Genomic DNA, 13544 nt, shown 5'->3' on the forward strand with positions numbered 1-13544 from the left:
AGAATGACACAGACTGAGTCACATCAGACTGAGAATATTACCCAGACACACATACACACACACACACACACACACACACACACACACACACACACACAAACTCTAAAACATTCACTTGTACGACAATCGCCTGTGGCAGTGTGAAGTATGGGCTAATGAATTTCTGACGCTAATCATACCTTTTGAAAAACATCCACTTCTCCGAGCTATCTGTTAATCTGTTATCTCTCTTTTATAGACACACACACATCTATGCAAACTCTAACCGAGAGGAGCTGGATAATGAAAACACGATTCTGAAGTAAACAAAAAAGGCTCTGGAGACCAAAGAAGGAGAGGACATTCATGGTGTTTGTGCCCATGCATATGTGTGTGTGTTTAGGTGTGTGTGCATTTAAATTTTGCCTTAAAAGTTGCTATGTGTGGATATGAGTGTGAACAGCACATCCCGGGTGTGTTTAGGGTGAGTTTGTTTTTATGTAGTTCATTCCTATTAAATTAATTTTTTGTTTATAGGCTTCCACAGCATCAATGTGAGCGATAGGGAGTTACCCCCTGCTAGCATTCTAATTCACTCACCACTCTGCCTTTACCCCCAGGTAAAACAAGTGGCAGAAAAAACAAAAAAACAGCACCAACAACAACAAAAATCCAGTCCCAATGTACCCTCACAATAACACCTCCAGGCTACAGCGTCTTAATAAACCCCAGCACTGTGCCAACAAACAATAAAACATCGTGGTAACCTAACTTTGTTAAAAGTTTTTGTAGTTAACCCAGTTTCACCTTGTCACAGCAGAGTGGAATCAAGTTATTATTGTTGTATTCACATACATACAGATGTAGATGAAGGAGCAGAGTGGAGTTCTCTGTCATGTGGGTAAGTAGTCACACTATACTTGGAAGACTGTGACATGAAAGTCTGCTTTTGTACAAGGAACATGTTCTAATGAGGTTACAGGTCTGGAAGTCACCAGCAGTGAGCAACTATTTTTCGCAATATAATGTCTGAAAAAATTATTAAAGATTTACGCAGTCCTCTAAATTATATAACTGCACTTTGTAGAATATTTTTTTTACTAATTCCTATTGCTAAGCTAAATTAAAATGTAACCCACCTAATAAAACATGGCAGTTCGGGGTAAGTTGTCGCACTGGTTTTGTCTGAGTAAACATAAAAACAGTACTATGTGCATATAAATCCCTGATTTACTGTCTAAACAATGACTTGTTTAAAATGGTATTAAATGAAACGCTATCCATGAGACAAGCAAAAATCCTGTAAATAACTGTATACAATATGCTCAGTAGCAGTCACAGACTGTCGTACATTAAAACCAAATTGCATGTCACATACATGCTCTTTCAAAGGTCTTTTTTATTAATAACAGAACATGAATAAGACATTCACTGTAGAGGAAGGAGATTTTTGATTTTCTAAACAACATCCACTTACGACACAACACATAACCCTACCCAGACATGAACAGATACAAACAACCACTGAAAAAATGTATGAAAAGACAGTGAAAATTATAGAAATATTAACAACCGTGTTTAAACAGCATTAATAAATGCATCATAAGAGAACAATATGACAAAAAGACAACAGAAAAAAGAGCAAGGGAAAAGAAAATAAATAACAATAAAAAATGAATTAACCCTCTGGTATCTGTGTGCGCCTTTTAGGCACACTTTGCACTTTGTTTTTAAAAACTTCATATTGTTTTTCACAATTTAAATAAGTAAATAATATTCAAAAGTTGTTCATTTTTGCATGATCTTTAAAATTCTGGCCACCAACTAAAATGTGCACATTGTAAACAAAAGAAAATTACCAGACTAGCATCTCTCTCCCAAGTGTGCCTAAAACACATTATGTCTTCCATTTGATCTGTATGATTAGGGCTGACCTTGATTTACAAAAATAAAATCAAATTAGAGCAGAAAAATAAATCAATATAATATATTTAATAGTTTGATTTATAGGTGTGCATTTTACGCACACTTGGTGACAGATGCTAGTATTTTTGAACATCTGACCTAGCGCCAAAAATAATAATGCAAATTTACCAATGTTGGAGTTAATCAGTGACATATGCCAGGATGAAAAAAAATCAAATAATACGTGATCCACTTTTTATGTAGTATTTTGAAAAAAAATTATTTTTGTGTTTTTTGCATAAAAAAAAAAAAGGTTTGTTTACATTACAAACACAGCATTTAAAGGGTTAAAAATGTAACAATTACTGATAATTTGGTATTTTTATTTACGGCTCAACTTGATGAAATAGAAAAAAGTATAAAAGAATTAAAAACAAACTGTATGAAAAAAATTTTTTGACATTATTCCACAAGTGTGCCAAAAAGGCACACTTGGTGCTTAATAAGGGCCTTACCGGATGGGATACCAGAGGGTTAATACATTAAAATTTATTTATTTATTAATTAAAAAAATAAAATAAAAAAAAAACGGGGAGGGGGCTACTCAGAGATTATTGTTGTGGGTTTCTCATAAAATACCATGGAGGGGCGCCATATTTTGTAAAATTTATTCTCACTTACATGCTCGGTTAGAGAATTTTTATTATAGTAGTTAAACAAGTCAGAGTGAAAGTAAGAAAAGTGATGCAGTGCTGCAAGTTACAACTTAAATGTTAAAGGGTTTGCAGGCTTCATTTTTACAATGTGCAATTTACAAGCTCTGATCTGTGACCAGTGAGGTTAATCTTTTTCCTGTTATTTTATCGATGTATACATTCCTATAAACAAATTATATGATTTAGCTACTTTTGTCTTTTATTTTACTTCTGTTCTACTTACTTACACTTCTGTAATATCTCTCCCTAGGGAGCTTTCAGTCTCCTTTTCAACAAACGGCAAATAAACATCACATCGTGGCTGCTTTGCATAGTAATGGATGCCGTAGTGTATTCTACTCTGGATCTGTTCTGCTTGATTGCATATCTGGCCTTAACGTAAGAAAGACTGACACAAATGTTTAATGTCAAGAATACAGTCTAAATGATCAGAGCTCTGCCTGTAAATACATGCTTATTTAAAGTTGTGGTGCTTGATAGTCTGTTTTTTCCCCTCCCACTGTGCAAAATCCCATTATAACTTTTCAGCATTTTAATGCAAGTGGTCTGAGAGAACATGAGGGTTCTGCACCTAATCCTTGCCTGTGTTTTCAGGCTGTAGAAAATCTAGCCCCATGAGACAGGTTTGTGGTGTTTTCAGACAGGTAAGGAGGATTAAGCACATGATTGACAGCTGTATTTACCAGTCACTGATCAGAATCTGTTAGCTATGACCTGAACAGGACTCTACTGATCTACTCTGTATCTTGAGGCACAGTCTTGGAAAAGTGGCTTCAGTTTTCCACAAAGGTATCAGGTTTGGACCAGGAAGAGAGAGCTAAAGGAGGAAGGTGTGTTTTTGAAAACTCTGGTGTTCATTGTTACCTCGGCCAAGGAACAACAGAGGTTATGTTTTCATTGGGGTTTGTCTGTCTGTTAGCAAGATAGCACAACAAGTTATGGACGGATTTTGCTAAATGTTTCAGGAAATGTCGATACCGGCACAAGAAACAAATGATTTAATCTTGGTGGTGATCAAGGGACAGGACATGGTATGGGACAGAGGATGAGGGGGGGCAGATTTTTACCTTGGCCAAGGAACGGCAGAGGTTATATTTTCATTGGGGTTTGTTTTTCTGTCTGTTAGTAAGGTAACTCAAAATGTTATGGAAGGATTTTGATGACATTTTCAGGAAATGTTGATACTAGCACAAGAAAAAAATGATTTAATCTTGGTGGTGATCAAGGGACAGGACATGGTATGGGACAGGGGATGGGGGGGACGGGCAGATTTTTACCTCAGCCAAGGAACGGCGGAGGTTATATTTTCATTGGGGTTTGTTTTTCTGTCTGTTTGTAAGGTAACTCAAAATGTTATGGAAGGATTTTGATGACATTTTCAGGAAACGTTGATACTGGCACAAGGAACAAATGATTACATTTTGGTGGTAATTGGGGGGGGGGGGGGGGGCTTGGTGGGGGTCTGCGCTCTCCGAGTGCTTTTCTAGTTTCTACCTGATTCCTGCAACTTTTAAGACTTTAGTCAGCAAATGTAAAATAAATCTTTCAGACACATTTGATACTTCCTAATGTAAATTCCATGTTTCGCTTTGTTCTCTGAGGAACTGTCTGTTGAAATGACTGGCGAGCGAAGTGAAACGACTTTACTGTTATAAAGACAGAAGATAAGAATGAGTGCTGGGTGTGGAATAAAGAATGAGAGGATGGCATGAATCGATGAGACTTTAAAGTCAAAATAATCAACAAAAACCGAAGAGTGGATATAGAGACAATGAGAGGTTGGAAGAGAGTGAATAAAGGAGTGAATAAAGTTGAAGGGAGAACAAAATGGATGGACAAGGACTGAGTGGAAAGAGAGATAGATGGAGATGGAGACAGAGAAAGAGAGCTGAGGAAAAAAAAACACAAGAGGACTGCAAGAATCCTGAGAGATCTGTCAGCTCTTGTTGGCTTTGATTTTAATGGAAGGTAGCGCTCCCCTACCTCTAACCCATTTGGCCTTAATTCCAGTGCTGCTTTCCAAACTTTTTAAACTTTAATGGCCCCTTCTTAAGTGCCAGCTGCTGACAACATTGATTTGGCTTTAGGCCTTGCTGTCCTGCACGCCTTTATTTTCTCCTGCAAAATCGACAGAAACATCTATTTTCTGCCATCCTCCTCCACCTCCTACTCATCCAATCCTCCTTCTATCCTCTCTTCATCCGCTTTCTTCTGTTCATTTGATGGTGTCAGCGGCTGGGAAAGGCTTGTATGAGAATGGATGAAAAGGAATGCTATTTGGATAAGCTGCTCTTTTTAAGGATGCATGTAGGTACTTCTTAAACAAACTGGGTTGGCAGACAGGGAGGGTGACACTTCCTTCAAAGACTGTGGTTGATGTAGTGTTGTGGTACCCGGTGAGTGAAAATAAATACATCAAAAAAAAAAGTATACACGTGATGGTGGAGTGTTTTATCGGTAAGTTCTATTTTTCAGGCTAATTATGCCAGGTTGTAAGGGTCACATCTAAACTTCCATTTCAACTATAATTAACACCTTTTTCTGTCAAATGATCAAGTTACAGTTTACATACTGCTTCAAAAAAGCTACAAATCGACAGTTTTATCATAAAACTGTTGGCAACGATGTTAACAGGCACAGGTTACAGCACTTGCAAGTGCCGACAACAACCATCAGCAGAGTAGTTTATGCAGTGCATTTTACAGCTCCACTGAGCTCCTTCTACTGCTCTCATGAGAGTACATACCATATTAGCTTGAATATATTCATCTTGAATCTTCCAACTTTTTGGCTGTTGTCTAGGGCAGGGTCTCTAAAGCTTTTTTGAACCACGTCCCACTAATGGCATCATGAGCCCCCCCCAGTGCCTGAAAAAAATTGTGGGACGGGGATGGGTGTGCTTGGATGTGTGTGGGGGGTGGTACGTAATTCCAAAAGTAATGTAGGACGACGTGCCGGACGATATGCCCCGCCCCCCCATGGACCTCAATCCATGAGCAAGGGGGAGAGCTCAGGTGGTAGAGTGGGTTGTCCAATAACCAAAGGGTTGGCGGTTCGAATCCTGCTCTATCCTAGTCAGTCCGTTGTGTCCTTGTTCAAGACACTTCACCCTCCTTGCCTCCAGTGCCACCCACACTGGTGTACAAATGTTTGGTGGTGGTTGGAGGGGCCGTAGGTGCAAAATGGCAGCCACACTTCTGTCAGTCTGGCCCAGTGCAGCTGTGGCTACAAATGTAGTTTACCACCACCAGAGGGAGAATGTGAGAGCGAATGAATAATGGGTCAATAATGTTAAGTACTTTGGGTGTCTAGAAAAGCGCTATATAAATCCAATCCATTATTATTAAGTGATTTATACTGTTATGATGTACAACAGTAATCGCTAATATGTCACTTGGGCCCCCTCCCCCCCATTTGCTTGCATATCATGCCCCCCCCCCAACTGCCCCCCTGGGCAGAACCACTGGTCTAAGGGAGCCGTGCATCAACAACATCAAATATTATTATAGTATTAACATCAAATATAATTTATTATTTGTACTAACTGTTGTAGCAGTAGTATATAGACTGTTAGTACTTGTATTAGTAGTAGTAGTATATCCACTGTTCGTACTTGTATTAGTAGTAGTAGTATATTCACTGTTAGTACTTGTATTAGTAGTAGTAGTATATCCACTGTTCGTACTTGTGTTAGTAGTAGTATATCCACTGTTAGTACTTGTATTATTAGTAGTAGTATATCCACTGTTAGTACTTGTATTAGTAGTAGTAGTATATCCACTGTTAGTACTTGTATTAGTAGTAGTAGTATGTCCACTGTTAGTACTTGTATTAGTAGTAGTTGTATATCCACTGTTAGTACTTGTATTAGTAGTAGTAGTATATCCACTGTTAGTACTTGTATTAGTAGTAGTTGTATATCCACTGTTAGTACTTGTATTAGTAGTAGTAGTATATCCACTGTTAGTACTTGTATTAGTAGTAGTAGTATGTCCACTGTTCGTACTTGTATTAGTAGTAGTAGTATATCCACTGTTCGTACTTGTATTAGTAGTAGTAGTATATCCACTGTTCGTACTTGTATTAGTAGTAGTTGTATATCCACTGTTAGTACTTGTATTATTAGTAGTAGTATATCCACTGTTAGTACTTGTATTAGTAGTAGTAGTATATCCACTGTTAGTACTTGTATTAGTAGTAGTAGTATGTCCACTGTTAGTACTTGTATTAGTAGTAGTTGTATATCCACTGTTAGTACTTGTATTAGTAGTAGTTGTATATCCACTGTTAGTACTTGTATTAGTAGTAGTAGTATATCCACTGTTAGTACTTGTATTAGTAGTAGTAGTATGTCCACTGTTTGTACTTGTATTAGTAGTAGTAGTATATCCACTGTTCGTACTTGTATTAGTAGTAGTAGTATATCCACTGTTCGTACTTGTATTAGTAGTAGTAGTATATCCACTGTTAGTACTTGTATTTGTAGTAGTATATCTACTGTTAGTACTTGTATTTGTAGTAGTATAGCCACTGTTAGTACTTGTATTTGTAGCAGTATATCCACTGTTAGAACTTGTATTAGTAGTAGTAGTATATCCACTGTTCGTACTTGTATTAGTAGTAGTAGTATATCCACTGTTCGTACTTGTATTAGTAGTAGTAGTAGTATGTCCACTGTTTGTACTTGTATTAGTAGTAGTAGTATATCCACTGTTCATACTTGTATTAGTAGTAGTAGTATATCCACTGTTAGTACTTGTATTTGTAGTAGTATATCTACTGTTAGTACTTGTATTTGTAGTAGTATATCCACTGTTAGTACTTGTATTTGTAGTAGTATATCCACTGTTAGAACTTGTATTAGTAGTAGTAGTATATCCACTGTTAGTACTTGTATTAGTAGTAGTATAGCCACTGTTAGTACTTGTATTTGTAGCAGTATATCCACTGTTAGAACTTGTATTAGTAGTAGTAGTATATCCACTGTTAGTACTTGTATTAGTAGTAGTATAGCCACTGTTAGTACTTGTATTAGTAGTAGTATAGCCACTGTTAGTACTTGTATTTGTAGTAGTAGTATATCCACTGTTAGTACTTGTATTAGTAGTAGTAGTATATCCTCTGTTAGTACTTGTATTAGTAGTAGTAGTATATCCTCTGTTAGTACTTGTATTTGTAGTAGTATATCCACTGTTAGAACTTGTATTAGTAGTAGTAGTATATCCACTGTTAGTACTTGTATTAGTAGTAGTAGTATATCCTCTGTTAGTACTTGTATTAGTAGTAGTAGTATATCCTCTGTTAGTACTTGTATTTGTAGTAGTATATCCACTGTTAGAACTTGTATTAGTAGTAGTAGTATATCCACTGTTAGTACTTGTATTAGTAGTAGTAGTATATTCACTGTTAGTACTTGTATTAGTAGTAGTAGTATATCCACTGTTCGTACTTGTGTTAGTAGTAGTATATCCACTGTTAGTACTTGTATTATTAGTAGTAGTATATCCACTGTTAGTACTTGTATTAGTAGTAGTAGTATGTCCACTGTTAGTACTTGTATTAGTAGCAGTAGTATATCCACTGTTAGTACTTGTATTAGTAGTAGTATATCCACTGTTAGTACTTGTATTAGTAGTAGTAGTATATCCACTGTTAGTACTTGTATTAGTAGTAGTTGTATATCCACTGTTAGTACTTGTATTAGTAGTAGTTGTATATCCACTGTTAGTACTTGTATTAGTAGTAGTAGTATATCCACTGTTAGTACTTGTATTAGTAGTAGTATATCCACTGTTAGTACTTGTATTAGTAGTAGTTGTATATCCACTGTTAGTACTTGTATTAGTAGTAGTATATCCACTGTTAGTACTTGTATTAGTAGTAGTTGTATATCCACTGTTAGTACTTGTATTAGTAGTAGTATATCCACTGTTGGTACTTGTATTAGTAGTAGTAGTATATCCACTGTTAGTACTTGTATTAGTAGTAGTATATCCACTGTTAGTACTTGTATTAGTAGTAGTTGTATATCCACTGTTAGTACTTGTATTTGTAGTAGTATATCCACTGTTAGTACTTGTATTAGTAGTAGTTGTATATCCACTGTTAGTACTTGTATTAGTAGTAGTATATCCACTGTTAGTACTTGTATTAGTAGTAGTTGTATATCCACTGTTAGTACTTGTATTAGTAGTAGTATATCCACTGTTAGTACTTGTATTAGTAGTAGTTGTATATCCACTGTTAGTACTTGTATTAGTAGTAGTAGTATATCCACTGTTAGTACTTGTATTAGTAGTAGTTGTATATCCACTGTTAGTACTTGTATTAGTAGTAGTATATCCACTGTTAGTACTTGTATTAGTAGTAGTAGTATATCCACTGTTAGTACTTGTATTAGTAGTAGTTGTATATCCACTGTTAGTACTTGTATTAGTAGTAGTATATCCACTGTTAGTACTTGTATTAGTAGTAGTAGTATATCCACTGTTAGTACTTGTATTAGTAGTAGTATATCCACTGTTAGTACTTGTATTAGTAGTAGTATATCCACTGTTAGTACTTGTATTAGTAGTAGTATATCCACTGTTAGTACTTGTATTAGTAGTAGTAGTATTAACATTCATGGACCTTTGTTCTGGTTTCTAGTATTTATACTAACACCAGCTGATCTACTTTTGACAGTTCTAGTTCAGTTTTCTGTGCATCAACTGCATCTATGTGTCTCCCCTACTTCCCCCGTTCTCCCCCTCTCCTCCAGTCCCTCTCTCTCTCTATTGCTCTCTCTTTTCTCCTCCTTTACCCTCTATCTCTAACCCCAACTGGTCCTGTCAGATGTCCATCCTCCTCAGTCTGGGTCTGCTCCAGGTTTCTGCCGTTAAATGGAAGTGTTTCCTTCCACTGTCACCAGTCACTAGTGTTTGCTCCTGGAGGATTCTGTTGGGTTTCTGTAACTTGGCTTACAGTCTGGACTCGATATGTGAAGTGTCATGAGATCACTTTTGTTATGATTTGGCGCTATATAAATAAAATTTGATTGATTGATTGAAATATTACATTTAAATTGGTATATTGTAATAACAGTGGTCTAAATTAATGTTTTGGCCAAATTTGAAGAAACTCTCTCAATACTTTTCTGGGATACTGTGTTCACTGTAATGGGATGGACTGGACAGTATGTGGACATAGAGCCTCTGGCTGAGGGGTGAGGCATGAAAAACATATAGTACACCAATTATACCACCTTAAACTACTGACCTGTAACTGACCCATGACCTGTTAAACCAACCAGCCAGATGAAATAATTATGAGCTGACCACAAATCAGGTGAGTGAGGTCTGACACACAAACAAGCACTTTGAGAAAACAACATCTAATGATTCGGATCACTGAACATGACAAAAATTATAAATGACACCGCAAAAGTGCACAAGTGAGCAGAACAACAGTTACGAATAGAGATAAAACGATTAATTGAATGGGTTAAAGCTATACCGTATGATGTGGCATTTTTACACTTTTCTTTTGTCATCTTAAAATGCTCCTAATAAGTGTGTGTCAAACTAAAATGTAAAAGAAATCCACCAGGTATTGAAACTCAAAAATGTTTAATTCTCATATATTTCTGATAATAGTCTGACCAATCATTTTATTCAGTCCAAATGAAATAATTGGCCGAACCTGGCTGAGCCTCCTGTCAATCATCCATTACTGCCGTCCAGCATCCGATGTGTGTCCCTCTGAATCTGATGCTTCACTTGCGCTGCTTCTCCTGTCACTGACCACAGTCTGTCTAGGATGTGTTTGGATAAAACTCAAATGCACATGTGGAAGGGAAAAAACTGATTTATTAACAGACATAACAACTAAGGGGAACAAACAGGAGTCTGATGAAAGTAGGATGGAGATAAAAGTCCAGAAGTCTGGTGTACTGGACTAAACAGGTCTGCATAAACCTCAGCTTTAATGACGGTGGGACTCATACAGGTACATGTACATGGTGTCACACAGTGTAGGATTATGTAGGATGATAAATGTATGGACTATGAAACCTCAAATGTCCACAGAAAATTTGTGAAGGCCACACGTTCACAGCGCGCCCGTTGCCTGGGCACCTCCTCTCCATGGTGCAGTGAAGACACTGACCCAGTACTGCACAGACCACACCCTTAAATTCAGGGTCTACTGATGAAACAGGGGCTGCGGGCCCGCGGCAGATGGATGCTGTATCTGATTACTGAGGGAAGGGTCCGCGGACACGCTGAAGCGGACCAGACCTCCGCCTCTGCTTCCTCAGTGCGCATCAGGTGACAGGGGGAGAGAGGAGGAGCCTCAGAGCTCAGGCAGAGGGAAGTGGGTGGGGCTTTGGAGGGAGGCAGGTTGTTCATGTTCAAACTTTTACTAAGTGCTGTGAGAAATGTCACATTGGTAGGTATAGCTTTAACGGATCATAATTAGGCTATCACTCGGGTTTTACAAATTTGAAGAAAAAAATAGAGATGAAAGTCATACGCTGCTTAGATTAATTACATTAATCGATTACAAAAATAATCGATAGCTGCATGTCTAATTAAGACTTTACACTACAAATGAGGTTATTGTGAACCAGCTGAATATTTTGTTTACCATCAGTCACATTTGCTGTGATTTATTAAATGAAATATAAAGCTGATACTAAATGGTTTTAAGGACTACAGCAATGACAGCTGTGTTGTTCAAGGGTAGTTCAAGGGCATCTTAGAGTGTATTCACACCTGGAAAGTCCTTTAGTCTGCTTATTTGATTCAGAGCAAATGCGGACTATGTTTTTTTCATTTGGGTTGGATTGCATTCTCATTGCACTTTTTGCTAGCGGACCAAAATTTGCGAACAGAAGCACACATGTGACGAGCTGCGCTGGCATTGGACAGAAAAGACAGAGGCGGGGTGAATCAGAGATGGTCGGTGTTGATGAAAACAAACATGGAGGTCCTACGTACAGTTATCGTTTTCGGAATATGAATCCTATTTTTACAGACACAAATTTAGAAAAATAATGTTCACTGTCAAGAACAGGCCATTTGGAGCTAGTTTGGTCATATGGGTCTGACTAAATGTCAGTGAGACATTCAGTCTCCTCATTGGTCCACGTCTGTCCACAGCTCATGGCTGCTGCTGTTAGCTCTGACTCCCACTGAGGCTCAGCTACTTCCAGCGGCTACGGTGGCTCGTCAAGCACAAAAAGGCACACGGTTCCTTGGTTTGTTTCAGTTCGAGGTCGGTTATATTCACACCAGAAGCGAACCAGCGCAGAGTCCGGTTGTTTGATTCGAATCAGAGTTTGCATGTTTGTATTCACACCTAAAAAAAAACTGACTTTCCGGGGAAACAAACTCTGGCCCATTTTAATCAGACCAAACGAAGTAGGTGTGAATTCACCCTTAACTGTATATAAAGATGTAAATCCAAACGTTACAGATTCTAATAAAACAATGTAAGAAAAAAAATGCGGTGGAGTCGAATGTGTCACCTGAGTCACATTCACAAAAGGATGGTACCGCATATCCACATGTAAAATGAGCTCTTAAAATGCAGAGGAGACTGCTCCATGCTAATTTGTCTGAGGACACTACAGTCATAAAACTGCAAAGGGACACAGTGTAATGTGAGAAAAGTCAGGGAAGAGATTGGCCTAGTGGTCAGACTGGAGACAAGAACACAGTGAAAACATGACACAGTGCGATAGTCTTTATCCGTGTATAATGAATGTTTCCCCTCGGGTGACTGCTTTGGGGGACAGATGAAAGGTGACAGTTGATAGATGAAAACTGGACAGATTGGACAGTTGGTAATTGTTATTCTGCCCCTGTCTATGAAATGAAAGGGTTTTTTTTTATTCCAATGCTCCAGAACTGTTGGTCCTGACCAAACAAACAGTTAAAGGAATCATATCTTAGATGTTTGGCCATATTTGATCTATCTTCTGATGGAGGGATTTCAGGCCTGAAACTACATTTATGAAGTGTGGCCCATCTTTAGAAGAGGTGGGGTGATTCAGTATTTTGCCTGGATTCCTCTTAGAAAAAAGCCTATTTCAGTTTTTTACCTCCACCAAGGAGGGTATGTTTTCAACGAGGTTTGTCTGTCTGTTAGCAAGGTAACTCAAAAAGTTATGGACGGATTTTGATGAAATGCTGATACTAGCAAAAGGAACAAATGATTAAATTTTTAACTTTTTGCAGATTTTTTGTTTGTTTATCTGTCTGTTAGCAAGGTAACTCAAAAAGTTATGGACGGATTTTGATGAAATGTTGATACTTGCACAAGGAACAAATAATTAAATTTTCAGATTTTGCAGATATTTGTTTGTTTATCTGTCTGTTAGCAAGGTAACTCAAAAAGTTATGGACAGATTTTGATGAAATGTTGATACTAGCACAAGGAACAAATGATAAAATTTTTAACTTTTTGCAGATTTTTTGTTTGTTTATCTGTCTGTTAGCAAGATAACTCAAAAAGTTATGGCACTGATCTGCCTTGGTGGAGGTCTGCGTTCTCTGAGTGTTTTTCTAGTTTTAAATTATTTCTTTTTATCTTTTATTCCAATTACTAATTATCGTTCCTTTAGTTATCCTACATTACTGTCATTACATCCATTCACTTTTCTGAAACTGCTTGTATTTGATGACAGCCTGGATAGTTTTATGAGGTTGAACTAAATGTACATTTTTATTTACTTTTGCACCCAACATTATCACTGTCAGTCCTGTAGAGCCGTGAGTATTTCGTTGCCGACAGCCAACATGGGCCAAAGCCTGTCCTCCTGTGCTTGTTGATAGTGCAGCTGTAGCAGAGTTGCTTCTCCACCATCAGCAGCCCAGGTGCAGACACTTTTGTCAATGTGGCCACATTCAGGTTGGATGTATCAAAAAAACAAAAAACAGACCCCCCACCCTCCAAAAAAAA

General features: G+C 37.6%; 1 protein-coding gene across 1 annotated transcript in view; it reads right to left on the reverse strand.

The window, feature by feature from the left end:
- The window catches only part of LOC115427402 (zeta-sarcoglycan), a 737662-nt gene that overhangs the window by 13488 nt on the left and 710630 nt on the right, over nt 1–13544 (reverse strand). The gene's annotated exons all lie outside the window — the stretch shown is intronic.

Source organism: Sphaeramia orbicularis, chromosome 1 (genome assembly GCF_902148855.1).
Source record: "Sphaeramia orbicularis chromosome 1, fSphaOr1.1, whole genome shotgun sequence".
Classification (NCBI taxonomy): domain Eukaryota; kingdom Metazoa; phylum Chordata; class Actinopteri; order Kurtiformes; family Apogonidae; genus Sphaeramia; species Sphaeramia orbicularis.